The sequence below is a fragment of the Pelobates fuscus genome, chromosome 2 (assembly GCF_036172605.1).
Source record: "Pelobates fuscus isolate aPelFus1 chromosome 2, aPelFus1.pri, whole genome shotgun sequence".
NCBI classification, from domain to species: domain Eukaryota; kingdom Metazoa; phylum Chordata; class Amphibia; order Anura; family Pelobatidae; genus Pelobates; species Pelobates fuscus.
In genome coordinates, this window is record NC_086318.1 from 289,741,709 (window position 1) to 289,756,762 (window position 15,054).

A 15,054-nucleotide genomic window follows, 5' to 3' on the forward strand; every position below is an offset into this window, starting at 1 on the left:
GAATAGAAGACAAGTGCGGGAATTCTTGGGGGCAGCAGGCTTCTGTAGGATATGGATTCCCAGTTATGCGATATTGGCGAAACCTCTTTATGCAGCTATAAAAGGTACAGAACACGATCCCTTCCTGTGGACACCTGAACAGCAAAAGGCATTTGAAGATGTGAAGAAGGCTTTGATGAGTGCCCCAGCATTAGGTCTACCTGATCATACACGTCCATTCTACTTATATGTACACGAGCAAAGAAGAATGGCTGTGGGAGTATTGACACAGTACTTGGGATCATGGCAAAGACCTGTTGCATATATGTCCAAACAACTGGATGCAGTGGCCAGTGGTCTTCCACCTTGTCTAAGAGCCGTAGCTGCTGCCTCCCTGCTGGTAGCCGAAGCTGATAAACTCACTCTGGGTCAGGAACTCTATGTGCGAGTCCCGCACGCAGTACAGACGTTGCTAGACTATAAAGGCAATCATTGGTTTAGTAACAGCCGCATGACTAAGTATCAAGCTATGTTGTGTGAAAACTCAAGAGTGCATTTAGAGACTGTTAACACCTTAAATCCAGCTACCCTTTTGCCACAACCTACTGAAAGTCAACATGATTGCCTGGAGGTGATGGATGAAGTATTTTCAAGTAGACCAGATCTTCGTGACTTTCCCATCCAGAACCCTGATGTCCAGGACTATACGGACGGCAGTAGTTATGTGAAAGAAGGGATTCGCTATGCAGGATATGCAGTAACAACCATAGACAAGGTGATAGAAGCTCGCCCATTGTCAAAAGGAACATCGGCACAGAAGGCAGAACTAATTGCACTAACACGAGCATTACAATTGGCTGAAGGTTTAAGAGTGAACATCTACACGGACTCCAAGTATGCGTTTTTAACCACTCATGCCCACGGAGCTTTGTATAAAGAAAGAGGAATATTGAATTCAGAGGGTAAAGAAATTAAGTACGCAGCTGAAATATTACAACTACTGGAAGCCGTGTGGGAACCGAAAGAAGTTGGTATTATACATTGTCGGGCGCATCTGAAAGGAGATGGTGATGTAACCAAAGGAAATCGGATGGCAGATAATGCAGCTAAGCGTGCCGCTGAATCAGGAAGACAGGAATATGTGGAACATATAGCTGCACTTATACCGACTCCACTGTCTCAATGGACTCCAGTTTATACAGCTCAAGAAGAAGAGTGGTTAAAGACTGAAGCTGGGAAGTACCTGGAGAACAAATGGTATCAGTTAGAAGATGGAAGAATAGTTATTCCAGCATCACTAGCTGTAGAAATTGTCCAGAACTATCACAACGGGACACATTCTGGAAGAGCTAGTATGGAAGAATCTCTCAGAAAACATTTCTACATACCAAGATTGTCCAACTTGACTCAAGCCATTGTACGAAGATGTGTAATATGTGCTAAGAACAACGCAAGGCAAGGACCAGTGAAACCACCGGGAGTCCAGTATATGGGGGGACTCCCTATGTCCGATCTTCAAATAGACTATACAGTAATGCCTAAATCCGGTGGACATCGCTACCTACTAGTAGTTGTGTGTACCTATTCAGGCTGGGTAGAAGCATGTCCTACACGTACAGAGAAAGCAGGAGAAGTTGTACGATTCCTGTTACGAGAAATAATACCCCGATATGGACTACCATGCTCTATAGGATCGGATAATGGTCCAGCCTTTGTTCATCAGTGCCTACAACAACTGACTCATATGTTTGGTATTAAGTGGAAGCTTCATACAGCATATAGACCTCAGAGCTCTGGTAAAGTAGAAAGAATGAATAGAACTATTAAGAACCAGTTGGCAAAGATGAGTCAAGAGACTCAGCATAAGTGGAATGTTCTTTTGCCTATAGCTCTGTTACGTATTCGTAGTACACCTACCAGAAGGATGGGTCTCTCACCTTTTGAAATCATGTATGGGCGTCCACCTCCCGTACTTGGTAACTTAAGGGGATTTGAGTCAGTTGGGAGAAGGAATTACCCGGCAGCAGGTTGTAGAGTTGGGTAAAACTATGGAGGAGGTACAGAAATGGGTACAAGATAGATTACCTGTGAATATTTATCCCCCTGTTCATAGCTATCATCCAGGAGATCAAGTGTGGATTAAAGAGTGGAACAGTATACTGTTAGGGCCTAAGTGGAGGGGTCCTTATGTTGTTCTTTTGTCTACCCCTACAGCAATAAAGGTGGCTGAAGTGACTCCGTGGATTCATCACTCCAGGGTGAAACCAGCAGCAGTAGATTCTTGGCAAGCTACACCAGATCCAGAGAATCCATGCAAGATCCGGTTAAAGCGCACGACTCAGTCGGAGTGACGAGGAGATATTGGGATTACAATTGTATTTAAAGAGATCAGTAAGTGAGTGTTTTGACGGCCATAATAAAGCCTGACCACTTACCCACGTGTCATAGCCAGGGTGTCTCGAAGGGACCTCTGTGAAGAGAAGAGCAGAACTCCATTCCTTGCAGCCCTTGCACCTGGAAGCTGAGGTGCCATCGCACGGACGAAGATTGAGGATGAAGACGTCGAAAGAAGTGTTTTTGATAATGTGTATTTTTGTGTCTTTAAATATTCAGGAAGGTAGAGGTACCGACACACCTAGCTGTGAGGTTTGCATTAAGACTACTATAACAGGTAATCATATTTCCCAGACCCTAATTTGGCATTCACAATATGAGTGTAAAGGATATGTGTCTAGGTGTAGATACTTAGGTATAGAATATAGTGTATGCCATTTAGGAGTAGGAGAACCTAAGTGCTTCAATCCAGAGTATCAACCCCGTACAATTTGGTTGACCCTCCGGAATGGAGATCCACAGGGGACCCTAATAAATAAAACAGTATTAGAAACCGTACATTCTTCGGGTGTTCTGCTATTTGATGCATGTAAGGCGATATCAAGTGGTAGAAAGACGTGGAATGTATGTGGGGATCTTAAATGGGAGAGAATGTATGGGTCTAACGATAAGTATATTTATCCCAGTAGTAAAAATAAGTACGTAAGTCCAAAATGCCCAGATAGGGATTATAATTATTGCCCATATTGGTCTTGTGTGGGGTGGGCAACTTGGGGACAGACAGTAGATAAGGATATGATTGTTACTAAGTTTCCTACCAAACCATATTGTAAGTCTATGGAGTGTAACCCAGTCCATATACTTATTAATAATCCTGAACAATTTTTAGATAGGTTTGGTAACTTATTTGGGTTCCAGATATATGGGACGGGTCTAGATCCTGGGACAATATTATTTATAGGGATAGAGACCGATACCGTAGCATCCCAAACTCATCAGGTTTTCCATTCTTTTTATGAAGAGATGAGTGTAGAATATAAGATCCCCCATAATGCTAAAAACCTGTTTATAGATTTAGCTGAAAGTATTGCTGGTAGTCTTAATGTGACCAACTGACATGTATGTGGAGGTACTAACATGGGAGACCAATGGCCCTGGGAAGCAAAGAAGGTAATGTCCGGTTCTGAGACAATTGAACAAATAATATCTTCTCAAGCCGATTATCAAATGAGTGTTAGAGGTAAATCTGAGTGGCGATTAAAGACCTCCATCATAGGTTATGTTTGCATAGCAAGGAAAGGAATAATGTTTAATACATCTGTAGGAGAATTAACTTGTCTAGGGCAAAAAGCTTATGATGATAATACAAAGAATACAACCTGGTGGTCGGCTTCAAATGTCTCAGAACCACCTAACCCGTTTGCAAGTTATGCCAATTTAAAGGATGTGTGGTTTGATCTATCTATCACATCTAGTTGGAAAGCCCCAGCAAATTTGTACTGGATCTGTGGTAAGAAGGCCTATTCGGAGTTACCACAGGACTGGGAAGGGGCATGTGTGTTAGGTATGCTCAAACCATCCTTCTTCTTGTTGCCTATTGAAACAGGAGAGACTTTGGGAGTTAAAGTATATGATGTGAATCATAGGAAGAAAAGGGGACCCCTAGAGATAGGCACCTGGGAAGATAATGAATGGCCTCCCCAGCGTATCATAGATTATTATGGGCCAGCCACTTGGGCAGAAGATGGTACTTTCGGATATAGAACCCCAATATATATGCTCAACCGCGTTATAAGGTTACAGGCAGTGGTTGAGATAATTACCAATGAGACATCACAAGCGCTCAATCTCCTAGCGAAGCATAATACTAGGATGAGGACAGCCGTTTACCAAAATAGATTAGCTTTGGATTATCTATTGGCAGTAGAGGGAGGTGTATGTGGGAAGTTTAACCTAAGCAATTGCTGTCTTCAAATAGATGATGAAGGGCAAGCAATAGCTGAGCTTACTAGCCATATGGTTAAACTAGCGCATGTGCCTACTCAGGTATGGAAAGGGTATAATCCAAGTAGTTGGTTTGGTAATTGGTATGAGCAGTTTGGAGGACTTAAGGCATTGGTAGGTGGAGTCATGCTAATCTTAATGTTGTGTCTTCTCCTACCATGTCTTGTTCCTTTGGTAGTTAGGTCTGTGCAGGTCATTATAGAAAATATAGCAGAAAGAAAGGCTGCTGCAAAGATAATGGCCATATATAGATATGAGGCTCTAAATCAGGGAGAAATAGTGCAGGAAGAGGAATGTTGAGGGATTCATGTCATTAGTCGCAAAGTCTGGTCTGGTTCATGGCAACCTGAGGTATATGCAAACTAAGGTTAAGTGATGCCTCCGTAATTGTGAAAATATCAGAGGCATCAAAGGGGGGAATGTGGTAAAATAAATTTAGTAGGCCGAGATTACCACGTGGCATGTGTACGTGCATATACTGGTGTATCGGTCGGTTGGTTGAACGTGGCAAAGATACAATCAGTAGTGTACGGAGCATGTGCGAGAATACCGGATGTAGTATTCCCCTCCTCCATTGTGCTGGGCAAGCCATGCGGTCAAACAGGAAGTTAGTTCTTATTTGATTGATTGGGTAAGAGAATGTGTGGGTGGAGCTACTTATGGTTGGAGTTACATGCTTATATAAGGAGCCTACACTATTGTCCGGGGCTCAGAACTTGTTGTATTTTGGTGACATTAGTCCCTCTGAGTCCCGATCGGTGAACCGAATAAATAATCTCTTCCTTCCTGAAGAAACCTGTGTCCATCTCTCTGTGCTTGGCTTCCGTCAGTTTCTCCGGTATCAAAACCGCCTCTACTTTCTAAGAGTAGTGACAGTTACTATAGTAATTAGTTCCACTTTTACTGATTAGATATGAATGCACATAAATGCCATTTTCTCGTAACTTTTACCTGGAGCTAAGCATTTTTTAATAAATCAAGGATCAAATCTTTCTCCTAATTTTTGGCAAATAAAAGTCAAATATTGCTCTGATAATTAATAACCGTCTTCGTAATTCTAACAATTTCTCATTTGGGGCTCAATTCTTTTCTTGGTGATGCATATTTTTTAAATGTATTTTTTAGATAGGTAATTTCAAAGTACAAATTATATCAAACTTATTGGTTGACAACAATGGAGAGTAGGTGAGTGAAATCTATTATATTTCCTTAACAACAATAACTAAACTGAAAACACATAGCTGTTAGAGTACAACAAATTATCTTATCCACAAACTCATGTGCCTATTACAATGTTAAATCTTTGTTGTATGAATATAAATACTTTCCCCAGAAGCCATTAAATTGGTTTCCATGAGTATAAATAAATAAAAACAAATGGCATATTACTGGCACATGATATAGACAGATTACATGTTAAAAGAGGAAGCCAAGATGTGAAATGTGCAGTATTAGCAACAGGAAATGTTGTCAGCTTGATGTGTGTTAGCATATTTCATAACAGAACTCATCTGTACACAGAAGAGAACCTAAATGGACACTCATAGCATCAGAGGCATAACTAGAAAACACCAGGCTCCGGTGTGAAAATTTCCCTGCCCCTCCATGTATCTCATTCTCTCGCTCCCAGCCCCTCCATGTGTCTCATTATTTTCCCTCCAAACCTCTCCATGTGTTTCATTTCCCCCCCAAAGTCTCTCCATATGTCTCATTTCTACCCCACTGCCCCTCCATATGTATAATTTTATCCTCCCCAGCCCCTCCATATGTCACATTCCCTCCTCCCCCCAGCACTCCATGTGTCCTATTACCTCTTCCGATCCCCTCTATGTGTCCCATTCCATCTTCCCCCACAGCCACTCCATATGTCCCATTCCCTACTCCCCCAGCCCCTCCATGTGATAATCCCCCCAGTCCATCTGTTGTGTCCTATTCCCTAGCCCCAGCCCTTTCATGTGTCCTATTCCCAAACCCCAGTCCTTCAATGTTTCCCATTCTCTAGGCCCCAACCCCTCCATGTGTCTCTTCACCTTCCCCCACCTGCTCATCGTTGTGGTACCTGTCTGACAGGAAGTACTTTCTCAGGGAGCACTTCATGTCAGACTGCTCACCCATTCTACACGCAGCAGAAGGAGGGGGGCATTACAGCACAGTGCTCCCCTCCTGCTGTAAACCAGGCAACCGCGGGATCCGGCTCTTGGAACTGTGCATCGGCCCTGAAGGTATGCTGTCAGTCCACAGTTGCAGGGGGCGACTCTGTGGCCTGGCCCTCTGGAGTGACGGGCCCAGTCACAGTGGTGATCCCTGCGAGTGTGGTAGGTATGCCACTGCATAGCATCATAAAACCATCTCCTTTGGTTATGGTGTAAGGAGGCACCCTGCCTCTGCCATTCTTTTCCCTATTGGCTTTATATGCGTTTTTCACAAATTATAGCTTCATCTGTAATCCCGTATTAGTAATAAAATAATTTATACAATTCGTTCATTTATTCAAACAAATAAGCATTTCAATCTCAATATGATCTCTAGGTTGATGTAATTCTAAAATCATTGATTCTGTTCTATACGTGTGTGAAGGCAAATGATTCAATTATGTATAATGCTGATTTTGTGGTTTCCTAGATGGCTTGCAAAATGTATGTTGGTATCAGGTAGAAAAAGAGACCCTAGACTAATATCATATAATATTTTATATTATATTACTATATTATATATATATATATATATATATATATATATATATATATATATATATATAGTCAAAGGTGAAATAGGAGCACTCAAAAGGACTTTTTCGATGAATTTAATGTGGTAGAAAAAGTTTACAACCAAGTGTAACGCATATCAATCGACGTTTCGACCCCTAAGGGTCTTTTTCAAGATCAAACAACAAGTGAAAAAGCAGCATTTAAATATCAAATACACATGTATAACTCACCAATCGTGTGCAAGTGATTAGCCAAACCCGGAAGTGCCCCAACGCCTCACGTGGTACTGGGCGTGCGTGATGACGTGCATCATAGTTGCTAGGCAACGAAACTATACCCGGAAGTGTCCGGTCTTCATTCAGACTACTGGGCGTGTATACTGACGTGTATCCCAGTTGCTAGGTGATGGAGTGTGAACTCCCAGGGCTAAAATACAGAAAGCAAACCCTCGTGAAAATGCTCTACGCAAAATTGTTGGAAGATCTCAGAAGACGAGATCTACAATTGAAAAAATTGAAAAGTAAATAAAAGAATACTTAGTACGTATTCAATAAAAACTATTCTCACTATTTGTAATGTAAGAATGAGACAGCCGAGGGGTCAAAAAGTGCTCCCGCAGTGAACCATGTGAAAGTGTGTCTATAGTGACAGTGACACACACAAAAAAAAGTTACAATTCTACTCGGCAATTATGTCTCTAAAAAATCAAGGACTGATATACTTGAGCAAAAAATTGACAGGATTAGAAATAATTAGAAATAAACAATTGGCTTACTTAACAACCAAATTCCATGTTGTGTAACAATATATAACTTAATGGTTCAGCTATAGAGATATCTGATGAGGATCAAGAACTGTACTTAACAACAATATTGAAAGCGGGAAATTATTCAAAGGAACATCGTAAAGGAAATATATTCATTTAGTCCTTTTGGAGTGACAGTGTCCAATCGATGTATCCAATAAGTTTCACGCTGTAACAGCATTTTGGACCTGTCTCCTCCTCTGGGGCTTGGTGGGACGTGATCGATGGCTATAAACTTTAATGTAGGGAGTCTGTGGTTCAGTTGAAGGAAATGTTTGGCAACAGGTTTATCCGATTTTTGGTCTCTAAATGCGGTGGTGATATTTGACCTGTGTCCGCGTATACGTTCTCGAAGAGTTAAGTCAGTTTTCCCCACGTATGAAAGGCCACAGGGACAAGTGATTAGGTATATCACATGATTGGTCATACATGTAATGTAGTGGGTAATTAGAATTCGAGTCCCACTATGAGGATGGGCAAACGAGTTGCCTGTGTTCATGTGACTACATGTGACACATCCGCTGCATCGGTGACAGCCTTTCTTACTGGGTCCCATGGTTTTCTGATAGCAAAACGTAGGGTCACTTTTGACTAATAAGTCTCTCAGATTTTTATTCCGTTTTAGACTAATATTCGGTTTTTGGGAGAAAATCGAAGGTAGGTTCCTATCTGGTAGGTCCCACAACATGGAATTTGGTTGTTAAGTAAGCCAATTGTTTATTTCTAATTATTTCTAATCCTGTCAATTTTTTGCTCAAGTATATCAGTCCTTGATTTTTTAGAGACATAATTGCCGAGTAGAATTGTAACTTTTTTTTGTGTGTGTCACTGTCACTATAGACACACTTTCACATGGTTCACTGCGGGAGCACTTTTTGACCCCTCGGCTGTCTCATTCTTACATTACAAATAGTGAGAATAGTTTTTATTGAATACGTACTAAGTATTCTTTTATTTACTTTTCAATTTTTTCAATTGTAGATCTCGTCTTCTGAGATCTTCCAACAATTTTGCGTAGAGCATTTTCACGAGGGTTTGCTTTCTGTATTTTAGCCCTGGGAGTTCACACTCCATCACCTAGCAACTGGGATACACGTCAGTATACACGCCCAGTAGTCTGAATGAAGACCGGACACTTCCGGGTATAGTTTCGTTGCCTAGCAACTATGATGCACGTCATCACGCACGCCCAGTACCACGTGAGGCGTTGGGGCACTTCCGGGTTTGGCTAATCACTTGCACACGATTGGTGAGTTATACATGTGTATTTGATATTTAAATGCTGCTTTTTCACTTGTTGTTTGATCTTGAAAAAGACCCTTAGGGGTCGAAACGTCGATTGATATGCGTTACACTTGGTTGTAAACTTTTTCTACCACATTAAATTCATCGAAAAAGTCCTTTTGAGTGCTCCTATTTCACCTTTGACTACATATCTCAGACGCTGGTAGCACCTAAGGCAAGACAACTGAAAGTTTTTTAAGGGTGAGTGCCTAAATTATCGTTATTTTTTTATATATATATATATATATATATATTTGTGGTCGGTTAATATCGTATAGTGAAATACCTTGTGATTGGAATTAAGTCGGTGTGGTGTGCCGGAACCGACGTAGAGGGTAGGCCTGAAAAAGAGGGCCCCCCTGAATGAATTGTTTAAGAGGGAGAGGTGGGAGGGGTGACCAGCGTGCGTACGGCAGGTAGGAAGGGGGGGGAGTAGCGTTTATATGGAACGCTTAACTCCTCCCACAAATACAGGCCTTACGGCCTTAAACTTGTGGTCGGTTAATATCGTATAGTGAAATACCTTGTGATTGGAATTAAGTTGGTGTGGTGTGCCGGAACCGACGTAGAGGGTAGGCCTGAAAAAGAGGGCAAAAGGAAATGGCAGAAAAACACACTTATAGCACTATATAAATCCGTTGTCTTGCTACTCATGCGTTGGGAATGATCCTGTATAATATAGCCGATTCCTAGAGCCTCTAATTGTTTGTTCCGGCGTACTGCTACTGGATGTCGTGCTTATCGAATGGATGTGAAAAAATAGGAGCCAGTGGTCCTACTTACTCTAATGACAGGAGTGTGAATGTAGAATCGTATTTAGAAGTAGTTAGGGAATGATTAGTAGGTCATGTGTCTTGATTGTCTGGTTCGAATTTTGACGTGACGCGGTGTAGTGTTTGTGCCTTCTTAAATTTCCCTTGGGGAGACATGACTTACCTGTCTGATTAGTTGTGATCGTGGAGTTGTAGGGTTCCCGAACCCTTGTATGGTTTCAGGCACGTAGATTTAAGAACTGGTTGTGTGGCGCGAATGCTGTTTTTAGGGAGTCTGATACTGCCCGGTATTCCCATCTGTGTACGTACGTTACTGTAGAGCGATAAACCAATTATCTTTTGATATCTTGTGTAAAAACGGGGTATGGTTTGAAAGGCTTGTCAGAAACGTGTATGTCAGTTTGGAATAGTGCGATCGTGTGCGTATGAAGGTTTGAATAAAAGGAGGCAAAAAATGTAGAAAAGACTACAGGGTGATCAGTATGCCTGTGGAAGTCATGCTCCACTGATTCTTGGGAAGAATGTCATGATTCTGTTATATGTATCTTAGAGCAAATGAATAATGTTCTAGATGATAACTTGTGTCGAGCCCCAACAGCCGAGTGACCGAAAGGGGATGATAAAATGCGGATTATGCTTGAGAGATGTGAGTTGGGTGAGGTACGAGACTGAGCGACTCTTGGATAGTCGGCCCTAATAGACACGAAAATGCTGCAATCCCTCGTCCGACGTTGCCTTTTTAGGACATCCTGAAAAAGAACATGACAACAACAATGAACTCAAATAACAACAATACGGTTAAGTAAAATAGAACTGGCTGGCTAACTAGTGCCGAAGCGAAAAGCTCACTACCCCGTGACAAGTGCGGCCCTGCTAGTAGCCAAGCGGCTGGTGAGAGGCTCTACCTATGATTTGGGCGTGGGGCTCGAGCCACTAGCGTGGTGGTGGGGTGGTGGCCTCTCGGTGACAGTAAAGATCCAAAAACGTGTGGCCGTGTCAGGTGAGGCCCTAACTATAAACCCGATAGGTGGGCGAATGCGAGGCACTAACTATGATTTGGGCCGAGGGGCGAAAATCTCCGTGTTGAGATTGGGGAGTTGGCCTCGCGGGACCAGCTACGTTGTACAGCTAAGGCCAGCTCCTAACCCTAGATAGCCAGTTCTCTGGCCCTAGATGGGGGCTTGATAAGGGGGTAACGTAACGTGTTTGGTAACCCAAGTTGTGGATAATGATAGGTACCCGGAGATTCCCAGACAGAGACAACGAAGGGGGAGGAAGGAGGAAAAAAGAGGAAAGGAACTGAAGTCGAGGGAAGGAAAATAACGTGCCGTACAGTGAAGTACTATGTAGATATAGCCGATAGAACAGTATCGATAGACCCTGAGGGTGCTGAAGATTCTCGTGATGAAAACTAAATAAACCTGACAGGAGATGAAAGAAGGTGTTGTGCAGCTGACGGAGAGAGGAGGGTGAAATTAGCAAGGTAGTGAGTAACAAAACGAATGTTACGGGTAGCAAGTACGAATGAAGAGTTGTCGAGTGGAGCCGTGGCCTGATGAGGCAAGGCAGGAATCAAGCCCCCGTACCCCAAAACCCAATCGTGTAACAACGTGGCCTAATAGAGGCAGTTGTTTGGAAACAAAACGAAAGTAAACCTGATGGAAACAGGTGACAATCGATTGACTAACGGCCAATTGTGTAACAATTGTAGGAAATGTAAACAAAAACACATTTATACCTGTTAGAAACAGGCGACAATAGCGAACCAGTAATTGTCTACTGATAGCAGATGACAACAATAGTAATTGTGAAACTAATGTAGCGTTTGATTGTCACCTTCAATTACACGTATGAAAACATTTACCTGAAAGTCTTGCCTGCACAGTATAACTTACAGAGCAGTCCCCCAACTAGGGTATTACATAAATTACTACCCTAGCCAAAGCTGGGCGTACTAGGACAGGCAGTCCAATAACAGTGAAAGAATGGTTATCCACATGGTGAAGCGCCTGAATAATAGAAAACCTTAGTTATAACATTAATATTTGCGAGCTTACGTAATCGTAATTGAGACAGGCAATTGTACAGTCAGCTGATCAGTCTGAGTCAACCGTGATTTTAAACACCAACGGAATTACCTACAACGTAAGACCACAATAAATAAAAAAACATTCGAAGACCTGATTAACCATGTTATTTAATGTATCACACCGGTGTTTGGATGCAGCCAAAACAGTGAGACTGATGGTTACAGAAAATTGCAAAATTGCTAAGGAAAACGCTGAAATTCCATATGGAAGTGGTACCTGCAACAAACATAGTTTCGCATAAATATACAGACACAATTGATAATAAATACCAAAACAAATCGTCTGCTGAAATATAACCTGATTGACGGTCTCATGCTAATCGTGTTGTCTGTGAGTGTCAAGCGTTCATGAGTTAGACCGTTAGCGAGCTTGAGCGTATAAAATATAGGTCGATCCCCCATCATGTAACAACGTGGCCTTGTCGAGGCAGTTGTTTGAAATGTGGACGAAACTTAATTGTACCTGAAAGAAATAGGCGACAATAGCGAACTAGAGATTGTCTATTGATGACACCTGGAGACAAAACAAGCCAGTAATTGATTGGCGATAGAATGCTGTCATGAACCTGAAATCAAGGTGTAGTTAAAAAAAAAAAGAAAGGACACCCTACAATCCAGGCCTCTAAACGGAATCAAATTATGCCGAACATGTAAAAGGTAACGCCGTTGGTCATACGAGTAGAAGATAGTAGGGAATATTTGTTGAGCATTCCGTGATATTACATATAGAATAATAACCAAAGGTCCTGTGCATACAAAAGAGACTAAGGACATTAACTAAAATTCCCCTATAAGGTGACAACCCTAAAATAGTAGTATAGATGGAGGGAAAATGGTGAAGGAATGAAGGGTGTTACAGGAGTTTTAGGATGTTGGTTGCAAGATAGTGCGTTGATTATAACGTGAAACAAGTAGTCGAGTGACACCGTGGCCTGACGCGGCAAAGCGAGTAAACAACATTTGTATGTTAACAACCCCTGTAAGTTAATTATAAATTAACGGAGTAACAACCGAGTGGTAGTAAATGAATGAAAGGAGGGGATTTTAATCCATGCCCCATATGTTACTGTAAACTGTCCAAATGGTTGACAGAGAGTAATACATTACACACAGCAGTAGTCTTCATTGTCTAACTTAAACACAAAGTGTAGTAAATGCATGAATTGACTCGATTGACAAACGATATTACCAGACAGTGAAACGTTACACCAGTTAGTGATGGAAAATGGATTAACCCTTAGAATAACCGAACTAGAAATATAACAATTAATTCCTATGAATGCATAATCCAGAGCGGTGTCAGACATTGAGAATTGTTACATGGAAGTGCCAATGTAGATACACCCAAAACAGGACAGGCAAATTCAAAAGGGAATGCTCTCCCACCCACACAGCAATTGCACTATGTCCAAACGTATGCGAAGGAAATAGGCAACAGCGGTCAGCTGGGAAGCATTGATCGCTGTAAAAGAAAGCAATTGCAGGAAACATGAAAGCAAATCAAATAAAGTTGTATTGAATGAATAGAAAAAACTTAAAGGTTACAGTAATCACTGCCATAACATAGCATGGTATTATACAGAAAAATCACTCAAGGGGTTAACTGAAAGAAAATGTACTAGAAAAAAAACAATCACATATGCTCGTTACTACACATCGGAAAACAGCACTGAAAACCAGTCTGCAAATGACTAACATTGTAACAGCGTTCGCCTGTTAGTCCATTCGAGTGTTTGTACGTGCGAACAAGCAGGGGAAAAACCGTACGATATGAATGAGTTTTCTAACGGCAAAATAGCCTGAACGCGGCTATTTTGCCGATTACCTGACATTCGTATGTTTTGTCGGTTCGATTGCGCAGAACGGTGAGTGGGAGATCGAAGAGGACGCCGGGACTGGAAGTGCAGTGGAGGAGAGACCCGGATGTTCGACTGGACATTCATTCAGCGCTGAAGTGCTTCGGCTGAGTTCCCCCAAACGGAGGGGGAAGCTCTGAACTGGCGGGACGTGCGGCCGTAAACCGGAAGTGCGAGGTCATCGAGAGGGATCAGTGACCAGCGTGCGTACGGCAGGTAGGAAGGGGGGGAGTAGCGTTTATATGGAACGCTTAACTCCTCCCACAAATACAGGCCTTACGGCCTTAAACATATCATATCATTGGACTGACATTTGATATATCTAACATTATAACGCCAACAGTAAATTGGATTGTACAATGCCGTATTCAATTTTAATCATATGTATAGATATAGATATGTGCCACATAGAAATGTATAATTATACAAAACATAATCTGCTGCACACCAATAATGATAAGCACTGCTAATATACCTTTATATAACAGATTTTGCATTAAAATGCAGAACATTCTAAAATACATGCTGAATGTGACGATCAGAGTTGCATTTATAATTGGTGAGAGTAGACACCAGCCTGTAAGCGCATGCCTCTGGAAGTCAAGATATAAAGGGAGAGGGAAAAGAATATTGTACTTAGTAGGTACAGACACAAACATTGTTATACACCACTATGCGCACATTGACAAACACTGACACACACCGCTACACATACAATGACAAACACGGCTGCATACACATTAAAACACACCGCTACACACTTAAGGACACAATAATCAGACAAACACTTACCCATACATACGCACAAACATAGAAACACACATAAAACCCCACATTCGGTGTATGTGTGTGGATATAACATTTTGAATCATATTTTTATGTGGCGGGGTGAGACGTTCATGATCATGATTTATTCCTAGTAACAAGTGTAAACAACTTCAACAAATCTAAAAAATGCACTTTTTGACAATATTTTCAGGACCAGATTTGCCAGCAGCAGAGTAGGCAGCTGCCTACAGACAATTGTCTACTAAGAGTATATATCTTGATTACAAATATATGAACTATTTAAGTTTTAGATATATTTTCATATTAATTTTAATTTTGCTACATGATAATTGTATTTTTTTTTGGGTGAGGGGAGATGTGCTCCCTTGATTTTCTTTAGCATCCACTAAACAACAGAGGAAACACCAAAGAACAAGGGTATTGATAGGTGACA

The 15,054-nt window shown here is 41.6% G+C and overlaps 1 protein-coding gene across 2 annotated transcripts in view; it reads left to right on the plus strand.

The window, feature by feature from the left end:
* Positions 1-15,054, plus strand: part of IPCEF1 (interaction protein for cytohesin exchange factors 1) — a 143,233-nt gene that overhangs the window by 26,424 nt on the left and 101,755 nt on the right. The gene's annotated exons all lie outside the window — the stretch shown is intronic.